The sequence below is a fragment of the Canis lupus genome, chromosome 14 (genome assembly GCF_048164855.1).
Source record: "Canis lupus baileyi chromosome 14, mCanLup2.hap1, whole genome shotgun sequence".
In the NCBI taxonomy this organism is placed as follows: Eukaryota; Metazoa; Chordata; class Mammalia; order Carnivora; family Canidae; genus Canis; species Canis lupus.
In genome coordinates, this window is record NC_132851.1 from 8,598,708 (window position 1) to 8,616,020 (window position 17,313).

The 17,313-nt window shown below is 36.3% G+C and overlaps 1 protein-coding gene and 1 long non-coding RNA gene across 8 annotated transcripts in view; one reads left to right on the forward strand and one right to left on the reverse strand.

The window, feature by feature from the left end:
• ZFPM2 (zinc finger protein, FOG family member 2) overlaps positions 1-17,313 on the forward strand; it is a 457,190-nt gene that overhangs the window by 402,258 nt on the left and 37,619 nt on the right. The gene's annotated exons all lie outside the window — the stretch shown is intronic.
• On the reverse strand, positions 1,779-4,359 carry LOC140603360 (uncharacterized). The gene is made up of 2 exons (XR_012006337.1): positions 4,242-4,359; positions 1,779-2,430 (listed from the first exon to the last, which is right to left on the reverse strand). It is a non-coding gene; the product is annotated as an uncharacterized lncRNA (long non-coding RNA).

The window sequence follows — 17,313 nt, forward strand, 5'->3', positions numbered from 1 at the left end:
GAATAATTTTTGAAAATAAACTTAATGTTGTAGAATTATTACTAGTTTTTAAATTCATCCCAGTTGTGATTTTAACATCCAGTTATGTACAGGAGAATGGCAATCCCATCTACTGAATTGAATTAATGCCCAACCAAATAAAAATGCTTATTTTATTAAGAAACCTTTGAAGTGTAAGGGATATATACTGAAAGCATCCTTTGTCTCCCGGAGCTGTGGGTAAATGAATGCTTAGTGGCTTTTCAGGAGAAGGTCTTTGCATCCCATTCCACAGCAAAGTTAAGGAGTATCTAGTATGTCAGATAAAAACTTTTTGGCCCAACTGTTGGGAATCTATAGCTCCTTTCAAAAACAGTGCTGAGTAGTGAAATGATATCATTCCCAATATATTCATGCTGGACCTATTTGGAGGAAAATGTGTCATTGGTAACTATTATTATATAATTATAAATTTGAGCTTTCAGTTGGAATTGTTAAGTCTTTTTCAGTTAGTATTTCCCATTGTGTAAAATATCAAAGTAATAACAAATGCTCATTTGAAATGTTCTTGTTTTATTGGTATATGAGTCACACATTGTTGATTTTAAGAAAAGCTATGAAAAAAACGTGACAGGATAATCTGTATTCTCCTAGCATATATGTGAAAATAAGAATACTAAGAGAATGCATATACCTATGTATATGTGTGTGTATGTGTGTTATAGCACAGTTATATGGTATAACTATAGAGCTTCTTTTTATGGAAGTATAGTTGATGTACACTGTTACATGAGTTTCAGGTGCACAGCATAGTGATTCAACAACTGTATACCTTACACTGTGCTCACCACAAGAATAGCTACCATCCGTCCCATACAATGCTATTCCAGTACCATTGGCTATATTCCCTCTGCTCTTTCATCCCCATGACTTCTTCATTCCATAACCGTGGAGCATTTTTTGTTGTTGTTCTTGTTTTTGGTGAATTTTGATCCATTGGGAATAGCAAATATGATCTCAAACCTCAGCTCTTCAGCAAACATTCAAACCTAAATCAGAAACAGTTGCCCCTCTTTACCTTTGTTAAGGCTGACACAATCTTTAGGTTGACCCAAGGAAATCATGCTTGTTATTGCAGACACCAAATATTGCCTTAAGGACATTGTCAATTTGTCCTACCATTCCTGGAATAGAACTAAAAATGTTATGAAACTAGCAGGTGTGTAAAATAATACTATGTTCAAAACATGTTATTTTTCTCTGAAATATATGGATGCTTGAATGAACTCAAAGGGTCTGTGACACAAGAAAAAAATTAAATAGCAATTAAGGCACATTTTTTTCTTATTTCAGCATATAAAGACAAGGAAATGTAATGGTTTTAATAATTAAGGATGCAGACTAATGAACACATTTTGCAGGACTAATAAAAACTTTCTGTTATCATCTCTATTTTTAAGAATGAAGAAGGCATTTCCTTAATGCACTTCACTGCTCCCCTTGCCAGCTCTGTTCAGGCTCAGAATTTGATAATGACATTCCCAAATTGTAAAAAATTAAAAAAAAATCGCATTAAAATTGATTTAAGTCCCACTTTCCAAATCAGTTAACCCAAAGGTTAAGTGCTACTGCACTTGACCTAAGAGAAAGTTTGGTCCCCTTTCATAAGACCTGAGTGTAAAGAATAAAGACAGCATTTTTCTTCTTCTCTTTTTAAAAGAAACCACATGTAATGTTCTCTGAGTTAAGTTTTACCATTCATAATGAATGCAGTCTCGCCATTCAAATGCGACCATAAGTACACAGAAGATAAGAATTTAATTAAATGTAGATTAAAACCAAACAGGAAAACACACTAGCTGATAATTTTATCCCATCCTCTGGCCATATTTTTTATACTTCCTTCTTGTTCTTCTTTGGGCTATAGCTTATCAACATGCCGATAGTACCATAACTCATTACATCTGATGGTGCGGTGGAAATGTGCAGGCTCTGTGCTTGGATTTCCAAGGCACTTAAAATGCAAAGCATGTAAATGTCTCTGTTAAATATAGTAGTGTGGTAACACTGGTGAAAAGGAAGTGATTCTGAAGAAATCCTTAAACCTCTTACAAGATGCATTAGTATTGCATAGTAGCAAATGAAATTTTCAAAGTGGAACCAATTCATGTATTCACACAGCTGTGGTATGGCTTAATATTTTGAGGTTGAGCTCCTTTAGCAGTTGGCAAGTTTGAGTGCCAATCAACTTGCTTAGTTTACTTCAGCAAATGTGCGTTTGAGTACATAAGCATCTGTATCTCTTTGCAGGTAAATGGGGTTTTTTTTCTATTGTTGACCAAAATATAATAACAATATCTTTGTGCTTGAATGTTGTTCTCGTTAATCTTCTATAAAACATCCTTAAATGATCTCCTATTGAGTCTATTGAGACTGTGAAGGTCACAAAACCTCAAAGATAAAAGAAGGGATAGAGGCATGAGTGAGTAAGACAGTTCGTATATATTATTTATGCTTAGTCAGTTTATCTAATTTATATTAATAATTATTTCTAGTCATTGTAGAAATAGGCAATGAACAGTTAGAAAAATCTTGGTCATTGTAAAGGAAGGCTCTAGAACAAACAATATTTTAAAATCCAAAAGAGAATATATATATTGAGCCTGATAATTAAATATTAAACTAAGGCTTAGAATAGCAATGTGCAGTCTTGATGTATTAAGTACTAGTAAAGGATAATGGAATCATTAATATATTTGCATTTTCTATATCTAATGCTAAGAGCCCTAAGAAGTAGAACACACTTTTTTTTTTTTTTTTTTTTAAGCAGACATAAAATGTTGAGGGCATTCTGTCTTTTGAAAGGTAAATAAGTGGTTGTAATCGGTTGCCTTTTTTTTTTTTTCTGGCAATGGGTTATTTGGTTTATACTGATGAATAGAGTTTTTCAATTAAAAATTGATCTGAAAAAATGATTTATGATTTTGCTTCTTTAATGTAATTTTGAAGTTCTTGGTGGTTTGAAGTACTAAACTGATAGCACCACTTTCTCCGCATTAATTGTCCCATGATCACTTTGCACCCAAATTGGTGTAACATGATGCATTGATACAGCTGCCAATTTTGCCTTTAGGAATAAATCAAAAGGATTAACTCAGTTTTTAAGGATACCAGAAATTTTACCATCTAGAGAAACAGTGTTTAATGGAATGAACCTCTATGTTCTTGCCATTAAATCACTGAGAAAAAATGAGAGCCCCAATATAGAAATGACCTGAATTGCTGGCAATAGCTGGACATAGTGGTTTTATCCAGACTACTGGAGACATTGCTGAGGCTTCGGTAATAGTCTCTATCAACTCATTTTCCTTCCATTCCCTTTTCATAAATAAATTTGTTTCAGTGGCAATATTAAGAAGGAACAAAAACAAAACTACGGAAAGTAAAACTGAAGTGCAAAACAGAGGAACATATTTTGCCATTCTGAAAGGCTACAATTAAAATGCTTCTGCTATTAAAAAAAATTAAATATAAAAATATAAAAAGAAAACCTACCAAGTAGTCTGCATATTTCTGTGTAATGTGTAAGAGGTAAAATTACCACTTGCTAAGGCGCTCTAAGAAAATGATAAGAGATTTAAAAAACAAAATAAACTGTCTCAGTAGGGTTAAGCATGTGACTCTTGATTTCAGCTCAGGTCACAGTCTTAAGGTCCTGAGATGAAGCTCTGCATTGTGCTCTGTGCTCAGTGGGGAATCTGCTTAGGATTCTCTCTCCCGCTCCCTCTGAGTCCCACCCACCACTCATGTACATTCTCTCTCAAATAAATAAATAAATATTAAAAAAAATAAATAACGAAACAAAAACTCCCTGGCATGTCATGAGAGCCGGGAAAGATTTCTTTAAGCATTAAGTGAAATAAATTGTCCCCTTTGATCAAATACATATTTAAAGGCAAATAGAGAGGGACACCTGGGTTGGGCCTCTAACTCCTGGTTTCGGTTCAGGTCATGAATAGGGTCCTGAGGTCAAGCCCCAGGTCACATGGGCTCAGTGCTCAGTGGAGACTGCTTAGGACTCTCTTGCCCTCAGCCCCTCCCCCCCACCTCTAGGATAAATAAATAAATCTTTACCAAAAAATAAGGACAAGTGGACAAAAATATTTCTATGAAACAAGCATTACTTCCTCCATGGGCTCCAGTCTACCTTAGATTGTTTTCGTTTAAGAAGTTCTAAGAAGCTTTAGGAATCCCCTGCATACCTTGCAGAACGCTGTTATGGTATGTCCTGGTCATGTTTGTGTTTTTCTCTGCTTAGGACTGCCAGATCTTTAAGAGCAGTCCTCTACAAGGTGCCACAAGGTGCCAAGGGATTGTTAGGTCATAATCAACAAAATCTTTTGTAAGATGGAAAAGAGAATGGGGTTAGAGGGAGATAGGGAGAATGGAAGGGAGGAGAGAGAAAAAACAGTAGTAAGGGAGAAGGCACAGGCAGAAAGAAAAGGAAGGAAAGACACAGAAAAGATGGGAGGCAGAGGGGAATTTGGCTCCCCCACAAATGCTATTCTGTTACCTTTGGTGCTTTATCAAGTTGGAAACAATGCCAGAATCATAATTAAGAATTTGAATGCAATGAATATTTCAGGGAGAAAAACATGGAAGTAAGGTTGTGTAAGATTTCTTCTGGACCATATCAGTGAGTGTCAATGACAGAAAACCAAGAACAAGGAACATACATTTGGTAATGCTTGGTCAAGGGCAAAAGACAGAGAACAATATGGGGCTAATATTTATTGAATACCTACTGTGTGATGAGACTTTATATGTTCTTTTATTGAAATCTTAAAAAAAAAAAAAAAAAAAAAAGGCCTTGTAGAATGAATTGTCCACATCTTACAGAAGCAGAAACCAAGTCTCAGGAAGTATGAATAACTTAACTACCATCAAAGAGTGAATAGATTCCAGAATCTATCCCAAGTTGATAGATCTCAGTAACATCTCTTGGTAACTTGTCTCTGCAACCAACTCTCCTGCTTCCAATGCTGTGGTTTTATTTTATTTTTAAAAAGATTTTATTTATTTACTTATGAGAGACACAGATAGAGAGGCAGAGATGTAGGCAGAGGGAGAAGCAGGAAACCTGATGCAGGACTCTATCTCAGGACTCTCAGATCATGATACGAGCCAAAGGCAGACACTGAGCCACCCAGGTGCCCCGCCCCCCCCGCCCCCCCCCCACCCCCGGCAACTCTATGGTTTTAGTTCATTGCATGTGTAATTTTATCTGAAATGAAATTACCTTATTAAATTAATTGCTTCAAAAGTACTCTTATAGCTGCAGTTTTTTAACTTAGTTTTTTAAAATTTTATAAATAGTATGTAAAATAGTGATTTTTTAAAAAATCAATATTATTCAAGGAAAATGAAATTAGATTGGTATAATAAAATATTTCTGGAAATTATTAAAACAATGCATATTTCTAAGTTCTGTGTTAGAAATTATTTCTGTCGTGATTTTATTGAGGTTCTTGAGAGATGAGCAGTTTGGCTCCATATAGCATATGTGTCCATTTGGATGCTGAATCCTTTGGTTGCTACACTTTGAGCTGTTTTTTTTTTTTTTTTTTTTTTTTTTTTTTTTTTTAGCTGTTTTTTTAAGGCTGAAATGAGCAAGAGTAATGCTCATAATTTGCTTGATTCAGAAGAGCAACACTGGTGGAGCACAACCAATTTTGCCAAGAGGGAAATTGGTGAAATGTATCTTAGAAACAACTATGATGTTTTAAATGTAAATTTAAGAAGTCTATTTTGGGGAAAATGTACAAAAAGAATTTTCATAAAAACAGGCTTCTCCTGCAACAAAGCTACTAAAAGAGCTCTGACCACCCAGGATATTTTAACTCTACCCTTTGTCCAAGGGAGACTGTGGTCTCATCAAGCCCTGTAATAACTGAATTTTCAGTTCAGCGTGCAGACTTTAAGTGAATACAAGGTAGATGTTTCCAATCAAGTTTGATAATTTCTTCAAAATATTCTGTATGTTAATAAGGTGCAAGTAGTAGGGAAATGTGAAGAGGTAAAATGTTTCCCTACCGATAATCACACTATACAGACTTTAAACGTTTTTACAAATGCTCAAAAGTACAAGCCTTATTTATTTCCCTCTTTCCAAACTGCATCATGGAAAATGCAGTAATAGAGAAAAACCAAAGTGGATTGCAGGAGTCTGCATGGCTAGGAGAAAATTATGTGTCTCAAATAATTAAATAAACATAATTATAACCGAGAGTAGAAGTTAAAATATTATTAAAATATTTCTGTTGGTGGGTAGGTTAGTCACATCCATGGTAGTGGCAAAATTGGAAGTCGGGTTGTAACGAATGCATGTTACAGCATTAAACAATAACACATTCTTCCCAGGAAAACTAAAATGACAGGTGTAGCCATTGATGCTTCAAGCATATACTCTGACCTCAAGACTCACAATCTGCTACAGTCTGTAGAGCACATACTGTGGAGTCAGAATTATGTTGAGGGAAGGGACTAGAAAATGTCGTATAGGACCCTCATATTATTTACGGCAAAATAGGTATTTCAATGTCTTATAGAGATAGCATTTAAAAAATAAAATGGAAATGAACATCTCTCTGACTGCTTACTTCTCCTTCTCATTTTCTTGAGCACAGAAGGAGGTTTGTGAGCGATGGAGGCTATATTTATGTAGCTTTTAAAATGGATGATGCTGTGGTATTTGACCTAAGGTACATTATTTAAAAAAAAGTTATTCAGCCGAGTGTCTCTTAGTTATATTGAAACTGAATTCTTGCTGCATTTTTTATTGAAACGGGTTGCCTTAATGATCTGGGCTCATAGATTTCAGAATTATGCAAAAGATGCAAATAAAACTAGCATTAGTTAAATTCATATTTCTGAAATACATTCGTTATTACATTTTGTAGTTCTCTACAGAGCATTACTTTGTGCTTGGTTTTGCTCATATTTCCAATTCTGTCTAATTCTCAGTCACAATTTTTACATTATAACCCACTGAAGATTTTCCTTTTTTTTTTTCATTTCGGTAACCATTATTTGAATCATAAAAAAATGCATTACTGTATTCATAATGTACTGCTCATGTGACAGTTTTTGAACTTTAATATTCTTTTCTGTAATATGCCGGCTTAGCAGCCTATAAAAGAGACATATTGTTTGTAATGTTTCTTCCCCACAACAAATGATGTGATTCTGGGTTTTATGAAATGGCAGTAGTTTTCTAAATTTGTGATTCTTCTGTGTTCCGTTGTCAAGAACAGTTGTACATCTGCTCAGCACAGACTTTCCGAGACTATGAACTTTAATTGAGGAAAAATAATGAGAGTTCAGGGACTACTGATACGGAGTCGGTGGCAAAGCAGGTGCCCTGCTGCCAGATCAATGGATTATTTACTCCTTTGTCATAAACAGGAAACAGTTGGTTGTTTGTGGTGACTACACGCATATTTTAAAGCCCGGGTACATATTTTCTCCTTCCTTGTCAATGTAGAACATTTTAAATAGTGCTTAACTTATGATTTAACATAACTGTATAGAATAAGCAAACAACACTTGTTCTGTTTTAATTATTAACCACCTTGTTTGAAAAAAGAACTTTAGGAGTGATTTCAAGAACACACATCATATGTGCTTCCAGCCCTTACCTCTCAACTCGTATGGTTGCAGTCATAAACCCTCTATATAATGGTCTAAATATTTTTCTGCCTCTCTTTATAGACGTCTGAAAGTAGAAGACCTTTTTTTCCTCCCTAAATACAGAAGGAAATCTAAAATATAAATTGTAGACAGTTTTAGCATTTCATTAGGACACCCTAAGAGTTTGCACAAGGTTTTCAAACCACTCAAATAGAATTTTCTCAGGATATAATTGGGAGGAGGGCAGGGGAGCAAAGCTCAGCATCCTTTTTCTGAGTTCAAAAATCAACCACGTCCGGCTTTCAGCAGGCATGTGATTTCTTAGTATGTTGGAACTATCTCCGACACACCTGAGCAGGACCAACCTAAGAGGCTAGGGTCACCCAAAGGGGGTGTGCTCCTCTCTCAAAGCTCCTCATTAGCAAACTAAACAAAGAGCTGTAGGATGCCTGGAATTAGCTGCAATTTCCACCATGACAAGTGACTTTTTGTGTTACATAATGATATGCTGGGAATTTAAATCCTAGGTTCTAGAGATCAGTGGTTTAAATTCTAATGATGGGTTTTGTGGCATGGAAATCTGACTTTTAACACGGAGGTTGGAGACCATAGAAACCATAACATAAAGTTTATACACAGAGCCCACCCGTGGACAGCTCCTCTGAACCCTCAGACAGTTCACACAAACCTCATCTCTCAACCAGAAATGTTATAATTGAACCTGTTCCTGGGAATAGTCTTCCTTTTTACTATAAACCTCTCTTAATTTCTTTTGGAATTGGGATTACTACTGGAACTGTGAATTATGTTAAAAAGAACTCCCACCAGAGAAAAACAAATGTATGTCAAAGAAAAAAGAAACTTGAGGTTCTAAACTGCAAATTTAAAAATCAGTAAATTCAAAGTACAGTTAGCCAAGCTATGATATCTAGCAATCTGATTAACCTGCCTGAAAGTGTGAAAACATTTTGGCAAAAAAAATTAGTGTGTGTTTTTCTTGTTTGTTAACTATATATTCACTGGTACATAAAGTAATGTAATAATGCAGCTTTCCTAAGACAAAGTCATGACAAATATATCATCCAACGTGGAACTAAAAATAATACTTCAATTCTTATTCATATACTATAATCACTATTAGTTAAAAGTGTCATTTTTTTAAAAATGTGTCATTCTTTAAGTGAGGATTGGATTGGATGTTGCAACAACTGTTCACACCCAGTATGAGTCTTATAACATCATTAGCATGTCCAGTGTGCTGCTATATATTTTAAGAATGCTTATGTTTACATTTTCACTTATGTTTTCTAAATATTACATGCAAGTATTCACTGCCTAATACTTCCCCATTACTAATCACAATAATAAATCTGGTTATTGAGGTAAATGTTAAATTCTCCATCTGTAGGAATAAGACAAAAAAGGAAATCCACTTTTTTCCCCCCAGCGGGGTGGTTGGAGGTTGCTAGTTCAGAGTCAACAGAATTTCCTTTGAGTCCAAAATCTAGAATGGGAATCAGGGCACACTGCAATTACAAAAGAATGAAATATTGTGGTTGCTTATGTCTATTGATAAAATTGATGAAGCAACATTTCTATGTTGCTTCATTTCTGTCTAATTTACAAGATAAGTTGAAGATATTGAACTTAAAAGCAAATATCCAGCTATAAGTCTGTATTCAGCTGGCTATATAAAGAATCTCTTGATCCACTGTCTTGAAAATATGCAGCATCAGAAGTAGAATTATTCATTCATAAATGTGTGTTTTATTCTAAACAGCAGGAAGTAGTAAGTACAGGCTTCAAATTCTGTCATGCCAAGCAGAGATGAAAAGTTTGAGATGAAGTGACATCAGTGAAAATTCTCTGAATAAAAGACATCAGGAGCAAAGTCTTTGTCTAGGACCCCTGATCTCTTGGATGAATATTGCACAAAATTTCTTGTTCTATGACCTGCCGTTCTCATTTGAATCTAGTTTCTCTAAAGGAATATAAGGAATGTGAATTATAAGAGAAAAGTGCTAGTGACTAATTTTTTCTATTGATGGAGGTAAAGCATGTATTTGTTTGTGTGTGTGTGTGTGTGTGTGTTTCCTTCTTAACACAGATATGTCAGAGGGATAACAAAGAACAAAACCGGGACATGATTTGGAAGCCCAAACATGACGATTGCAATGTTAGCCCCGGCTGTAGAAAATTTAAGTAGCTCTTATTAGGAGGATTTTTGTAGTGGGTGAACAAGTCTGCCTAAATACAGACCTTCAGTGTATCTGCTTTCCTGCATTTTGTGATGATCAGGGGAAATTTAATGTGTGTGTGTCTGTGTGTGTGTGCTGTGATAATTGTAGCAGTAGTCTCAGTGGAGACAGAGAAGGCTAACTCTATTTTCAGGAAGATGTTCAGTTGAATGAAAATGGGGCAAAATACCGAAAACTTTATTGTCTTGAAAATGAAACTTGATTTTCTAGGAAGTAAAAATCATTTAAGAAAAAGCATCTGGGAGACTTCATAATGATTTTATTGACCTAGTAAAAAATTATTTTCCAACAGAAGTTTTGAGCCTATAATAAAACCTTTATGTCAAAAATTACCCTTATGCAAGGAGATTAAAGCATACTGCAAGCCTTTCAGAAATGCTATTTTCAGAATACCTTCTGATGATTATTGGTCTCTTTTTTCTGTAAAGTTCTATAGAGAATATATTTTAATTAGCTTCCACTTGATACTACTTCATACACACGGCCCAACTCTGACCCAATGTCTGATCATATAGAATACATTACAAAAGAACTGGCCATTTGAGTGCTTTAATATAGCTTTGCATTAATGTCAGGCATCGTTTAGACAAGGCATTAAAAGTGTTATTTTAATGACTGAAATGTGTTGGGTAGAAGAGGCTTAATCTTTATAGGAAGAACAATTTCAATTAGCTCTAAAATATTAATTTGTTGATACAACTATATACTCTAATGTATTTGACTACAAAATATCTTGTGAATAATACATTGCTAGAATCCACTTGTCTTATGATGTAACTTATACTGCTTTTAAAAACTAAGGCTGCTAATTTTATAGCCACCATGAATCAGTTAAAAAATAATTTTTAAAAACTTGCGCATTTTTAATGTTGAAGGCTATTTCTATCCCCCTGCCCCCCAAAGTAATTTGTAAGGCTATAAATAAAATGTGCAATCTCTGGCTAGTAAGATATTCAATAGGTTTTAAATATGATATGGCTATCTGTCTTAAAATTTTAAGGGCATTTTTATTTATTTGTTTACATGGTGAGCGTAAGATATTCTCCCTGGAAACAGTTTGTCTCACGGTGCAAAGTGTGAAAATATGAGAACAAAAATAACTGCATACCTTAATCCTACTATTGTGTTTCTGGGAACTAAAAATGCTGCTGTTCTGGCTTTTACTCTCCTTGAATATCTCCCTGTAGCCTTATCTTTCCATTGTGCTGGCTGTTTATTGCAGCATCTTGGCATTGGTTTTCATGGCTGCACATGTGGCCCTGCCTTAAGGTGAGCGAGAGTCACATAGGTAAACATCCTGTAGCCCTTCTGAAAATGTGCTGTTTTCCCCAGCAGCTAACCAAAAATTTGTGATTGCTTCATAGACTTCTCAGGGCCCATACAAGGCACAAGCAACATGGGTGCTTCTGAAATGCTGGAACACCATACGCCAATATGGAACGCTAGTCTCCTGGCTGGGATGGCGTTAAAGCTCCCTTTATGCCACACCGGAGCAGCTGGCCAAAATGCAAAACTCTGCCGGGCAGTCAAAGGTTTCAGACATCCCGATCAATGCTCCCAAACAAACTAATAAAGTAGGAACAATGGCTTTTGCCTAGGTGGGCCTACAAAGCATGCGTTATCTTCCGTACCTTTCTTAGTGACTCTCACCATCATCCCTGGCATCAGTCCCAGCTAACCTGATTGATTCTCAAATATATGAAAACTAGATTTAAATGTGTGTGTGTGTGTGTGTGTGTGTGTATACACATTTCTTGCACAATGTAAGACTGGAAGGGCGAAAATGCTGAGTTTGTAGCAAAGCAGAGCCACACAAATGCAGTTTTTCAACTAGGTAGAGCAGGCTTTTGTCGTAGATTTCATGCAGCAGTTGGCATTGGCAGTATTGCAAAAAGAGATGTATTCTGTTGTGCTCTGTTTGATCAAGTGCTAAACCCGTGTGATCAATAGAGAGACAGATGTCGGGTGCAGATGGCGATGCCGTGATACCTGGGGCAGCGCGGGCCTGCCAGAATGACAGAATGAGAACAAGGAAGAGCAGCAATGCAACAGAATGTGACAAATGAAATTAGGGTTTATACTAGTCGATAATTTACAGCTAATACAAAGTGACAGAATTTTTCAGTACCCAGTATATTTTACTTCCAGTAATGCTATAGCCAATAAAGGCATATTTCATGCAACATAATAAAATGAAAGCTGTGGGGAAATATAGTCCAACCATTTTTTATTATGTTACAACTTTTAAAATTGATCCCTGAGAGAATACTAATAGCATGCAAGTCTTGTTAGAGTGACGTCTAAAGGCATTTTATCTCCAAATTTATAGCAGCCCCGGCACTTACTCTCATTGCATATTAGACTCTTAAGTTGAAGGCAGGTAACTTGGTAGTGACCCAAAATGCATATGCTTTGCTTTAAAATATATATTATTTATATATATATTAAAATATATATTATGAAAAGCTCTTCCAGTCTGTTTATAAAATTGTAAAAACAATGATCAATTTCACTTTAGTAAGAAAACATTCTAATTTCCTATATTAATGATGATGTTTAATCAGTCACCTGTGTAATTAAAAATGAAAATCTAAGCACATATTAAAAATTTTCCTCCTCAGCCAGGCCAAAGCCATAGTTCATATATTCGGAATATATTTTATGACTCTATAATCTTAAACTTCAGTACCTTGAAGTGACAACTTTGCAGTAATGCTTAGTGAATCAGTTGATGTCCTTTTATGACTTAGCCAAATTCTCTATATTCTTGAACATACTTATGCACATACTCTCTAGTGACCTGCTACCAGTCTGGGAATGGTAGAAGGTGGTTGAATAGAACCATCTCTCAGCAAAACTACATGGCGGGCTCTTTTCTTTGCATTGTCTCTTACCTCCTTTGCTTTTCCTCCTCCCTTTGGGCTTTTGGTGTTCTGAAGCCATGCCACATCTGCAAAAGATAACTTCATAGAACTTATCAGCGTGGGACCCCCACCAACGTCTCCCATTATTCAACTATTCACTGAGAAGCAGAATTTCAGTATCTTTTCTCAGGGCATTTTTTTAAAGATTTTATTTATTTATTCATGAGAGACACGGGGGATGGGGGTAGAGAAACCGGCAGAGGGAGAAGCAGGCTCCATGCAGGGAACCTGACAGGGGACATGATCCCCGGTCTCCAGGATCCCACCCTGGGCTGAAGGCGGCGCTAAACCACTGAGCCACCGGGGCTGCCCTCTCAGGGCTTTTGTAACCATATCCAGATGAAACTTCAAAGTTGGAGAGCCCAGCATGATGGATGGTCTGATGAAGGCGTATTGGGGAGCATAGGAATTTCCTAACCCTTACTCAGGTATAGTAATGGACAGCAAGACCCATGGCTGCCTGTGACATTGGCAAATGTATATTAGAACTATTAATGGGTAGATCATCACAATTTAAACAAACTTTCCTAAGTGACTGCTTTCTGAGTACTGAAGAGGACCCAAGACATATCCTTCAGTGGCAGTAATCGCCGACATCTCTCATTGGCTCCAGTGGGAGCATTTACAACTATGACATCAGTGAAAGAAGGGACAAGATCATGGTGTTCACTGCAGTTCTGAAAATTGTGGGAGTCTTGTCTATCCAAGATAATACATGGCAGCTGAAGATATCATACACAAACACACACACACACACACACACACACACACACACACACAATGCTCTATTCATTTACTCCACATACAATTGCAGGTGACTTTTATATAACAGCTACATTATACTTATTATCCATAGGTGTGTCATAATTCAAGCTTAACCTAATAAAAGATGGACCAGGGGTGCCTAGATGCTCACTTGGTTGAGCATTCAACTCTTTTGGCTCAGATTATGATCTCAGGGTTATGAAATCGAGCATCAGGCTCTATGCTCAGTGCAAAGTCTGCTTGTTCCTCTCCCTCTGCTCCTCTTCCTGCTTTCTCTCTCTTTCTGAAATAAATAAATAAAATATTTTAAAAATGTATAAATGGATCTATGGCTCTAAAATGAGTATTTATAATTACTGAAAGCAATTTGTAATTGCTAAAAGTAATAGAGCAATAATATTCCAGGTATTTCAGCAGATATTATGCTTTGGGGCTTGCTATTTCCATTCAATTTTAACAACAAAAAAAACCTCTTGCTCTATTTTTTAGGAAACTGATTGTGAAATCTTAGAAACATATTGATCAAAAACCTTAACTAGATCTTTAATAAAGGAGACTAAAGTGTGCATCCCTTGGTTATTCTAACCTACCAAATATAAGAGCTGTTGGAGAAGGCAGTGTTAACTCTGAAGTCTCATACAGAAAATATGCCTCAGGTATACTCAGGTGGCCTATTATAATATGAATGGATCATTCATTTTGGAAGATATCCGCAGCTGGACCCAGAGTCATTCATTATATGAAACTCATGCTTGAGCTTACTGGTCTGTGCTATCAGGCATCTTCTTATTTAGATCATGACATTCCCTTCCAAAGATATTCTTAATATGCCATTTGATAGGAGCTATTTGAAAACTAGCAAGGTTCTAAGGTATTTAACGGGATTCTTAGCATTATGTAGCTCCATTTCACACATAAGAATGAGTCAGCTCAGGCTCATGGAAAAATTTTTATTTCATTTACAAGCTCTACAGACTCACCTAGAGTTGTTTCATGATAGCAGTATTTATTGGCATGGCATCATCTGTCAGTTTTGATCTTTGAATTAATTGAAAGCAACCAAAGTATCAAGCTTTTAATTTTAAGGGTGAAGAAAGTTAGACTTAGAAAAAATTAAAAGGACTTCCCACTTTTAGAGAAGCACATGCTGTATAAGAATTCAGTTCTCTTGACTTTGCCATCATGGCCAAAAGTAAACATAACACCAGCTAACTTGGGTTCCTTTAATAGGGCAAGCCTCCTCTCAGTATCAGCCTCATACATTCTTCATGAGCCAACTGAAAACCCACTTCTTTTCCTAAGACTTCCCCACTACTTTAAAAAAAAAAAAGATCCTATTTATCCATTCATGAGAGACACACAGAGAGAGAGGCAGAGGGAGAAACAGGCTCCATGCAGGAAGCCCGACATGGGACTCGATCCTGGATCTCCAGGACGAGGGAGCCACCCGGGCTGCCCTTCCCCAACTACTTAATGTAGACATAATGATTTTCTGCTCCCCAAAACTCCTATAACCGATGTTCGTATGATTCAGCGTAACATATGAATTGTCTCTTAATGACTGCATACACTTGTGTGTGTGCGTGTGTGTATGTGTGTGTGTGTGCGTGTGTGTACTACTAGATAATAAGTTCCTAGAGTCAAGGAGCTCCACTCTCTTTAGTAATATCTTGAACTGTAATTGTAGTAGTCATGTTAAAATGAAGGGCCCATTTATGCGTAAATGAATTCAACCATGAATTCTTTTCACAAATCATGACCTTCTCTCCTTTCACACCCTGTGCATTGATCAAAGCAAGGAGGATGCCTCCTTAGTGTTCCTCACCATTTGTAGGGATAGTGCTATCCCTTCATTTAACACATATTCATTGTTTGCCTACATGTGCTGGACATTCTGATAGGTTTAAGGATATGACAGTGAACAAACCAGACAAGACTTGTTTTCGCAGCTCTGGAAGCTGAGGTACTGGATCAGCAGAATTCAGATCAGCCAGTGAGTGAAGACAAGGGCAGTATACACACCAAGGCAAGGATCTATGATTTTTATTTCATGATCCATAGTTTGGCATTTACATTTTTCAAAGCACTGAGGTTTCTTTGACTGTATGGACATAAGAAGATATATTTTAAAAATCAGGAAACCCACTTTTGAAAGGTCTTAGCACATTTCCAAATAGTCAATAGATTCCAGTTAAAACAAAAGCAAGTAATGGTGTGTAGCGTTCATGCCTCAGTTATGCAGGCTTGAGCCCCTTCTCTGAGCTGTGTATAGGATATGAACTATACAATTTTGTTGTATAAAGCACTTTATATGTACCATATGATCCTCAGAACAACTCTAGGAAGTAAAGTTATTATCCCGTTTTACAGATAAATGAACTGAGACTCAGAGAGACTATGCCATTATCCAAACTAACATAGCTAAAAAAGGACCAAATTATGGTAGAACACATATGTTGGTCATCTTTTGACATCTTTTTAAATTGTACCAAACTGTCATATTATCTCTCTTTCACCTGCCTCTATGTCAGAGGTATGTTAAAGATGATATGAGTTTCTGAGAACATATTTCTATGGGAATAATAAACATTCCATTTGAGGGGTACCTGGGTTGAGCATCTGCCTTTGGCTCAGGTCATGATTCCGGGGTCCTGGGATGGAGTCCCGCATTGGGCTCCCTGCAGGGAGCCTGCGTCTCCCTCTGCCTATGTCTGTGCCTCTCTCTCTATGTCTCTAATGAATAAAGAAATATAATTTTTTTTAAAAACTTCATTTTCAAGTGTCCATTGGCTTCTCAGTATACAGATCTGGTAGGAATTAAGATCTGCCTGTGTCCAGAGTTATGGGAGAAGAGAAAGCTACCACCCCTCTTTTATGAGCACTGTGAGCCCTTGTATGCTTTCCCCTTCTGTGTTCCCCATTGCCTTGACCAGAGTGCATGTTCCATGGATAGAGGTTAGTAAATGGCTGAATAAATTAATAATAAAAATCATCTCATATACTTGCTACCTTATGTTTTGTGCTACCTAATTTAACCAGGTAATGCTGCCTTATAAGTGACGAATTCAGGTAGAGAGGAGTCAGACTATGCTCTGAAAGGTTTTTTGTTTTGGTTTTTTTTTTTTTTTAATATCTTTTCAATAAGCTGTAGAGAGGCTAAGGAAAATTTCATGATGCTTCAAGAACGCAGAGGTGGGCATTTGTACTTCTGCACTGCTAATGCCTCTTTGGACTCAAGATAAGTTGACTCACTGGTTATATAAAAATATCTGTTTTTCTGAATCCCCTCATAAACCTTTATGTATCACTTCCCTAAATAATAACTCAGAAAAGTATAAGACAACAGAAGGGAGGAAATTTGACTTTAACACTATGAACATTTTGCAAAAAGTTACAGGGAATTTGATTTAAAAAACCAACAATATAAGAAATGTAAATGTTAGTATTTGATCCCCAGAAATAAAGTGGAAATTCAGTATATCAATTTAAGGTCTGAAGCAAATAAATGCAATGAAATTGACAGATACAGTCTAGGAAAGACATTTAAGGAACACTTTGAACAAAATGTAAGTAGTGGATTATTTTAGTGCTGCCCCTTCCCATAGTACGTATGTATTATGTATGTTAATGCATAGCCCTTTGAAAGCCTCTTTGAAAATCAATTACACTACCATAAGTGTTCTTGACCTACTAAGAAT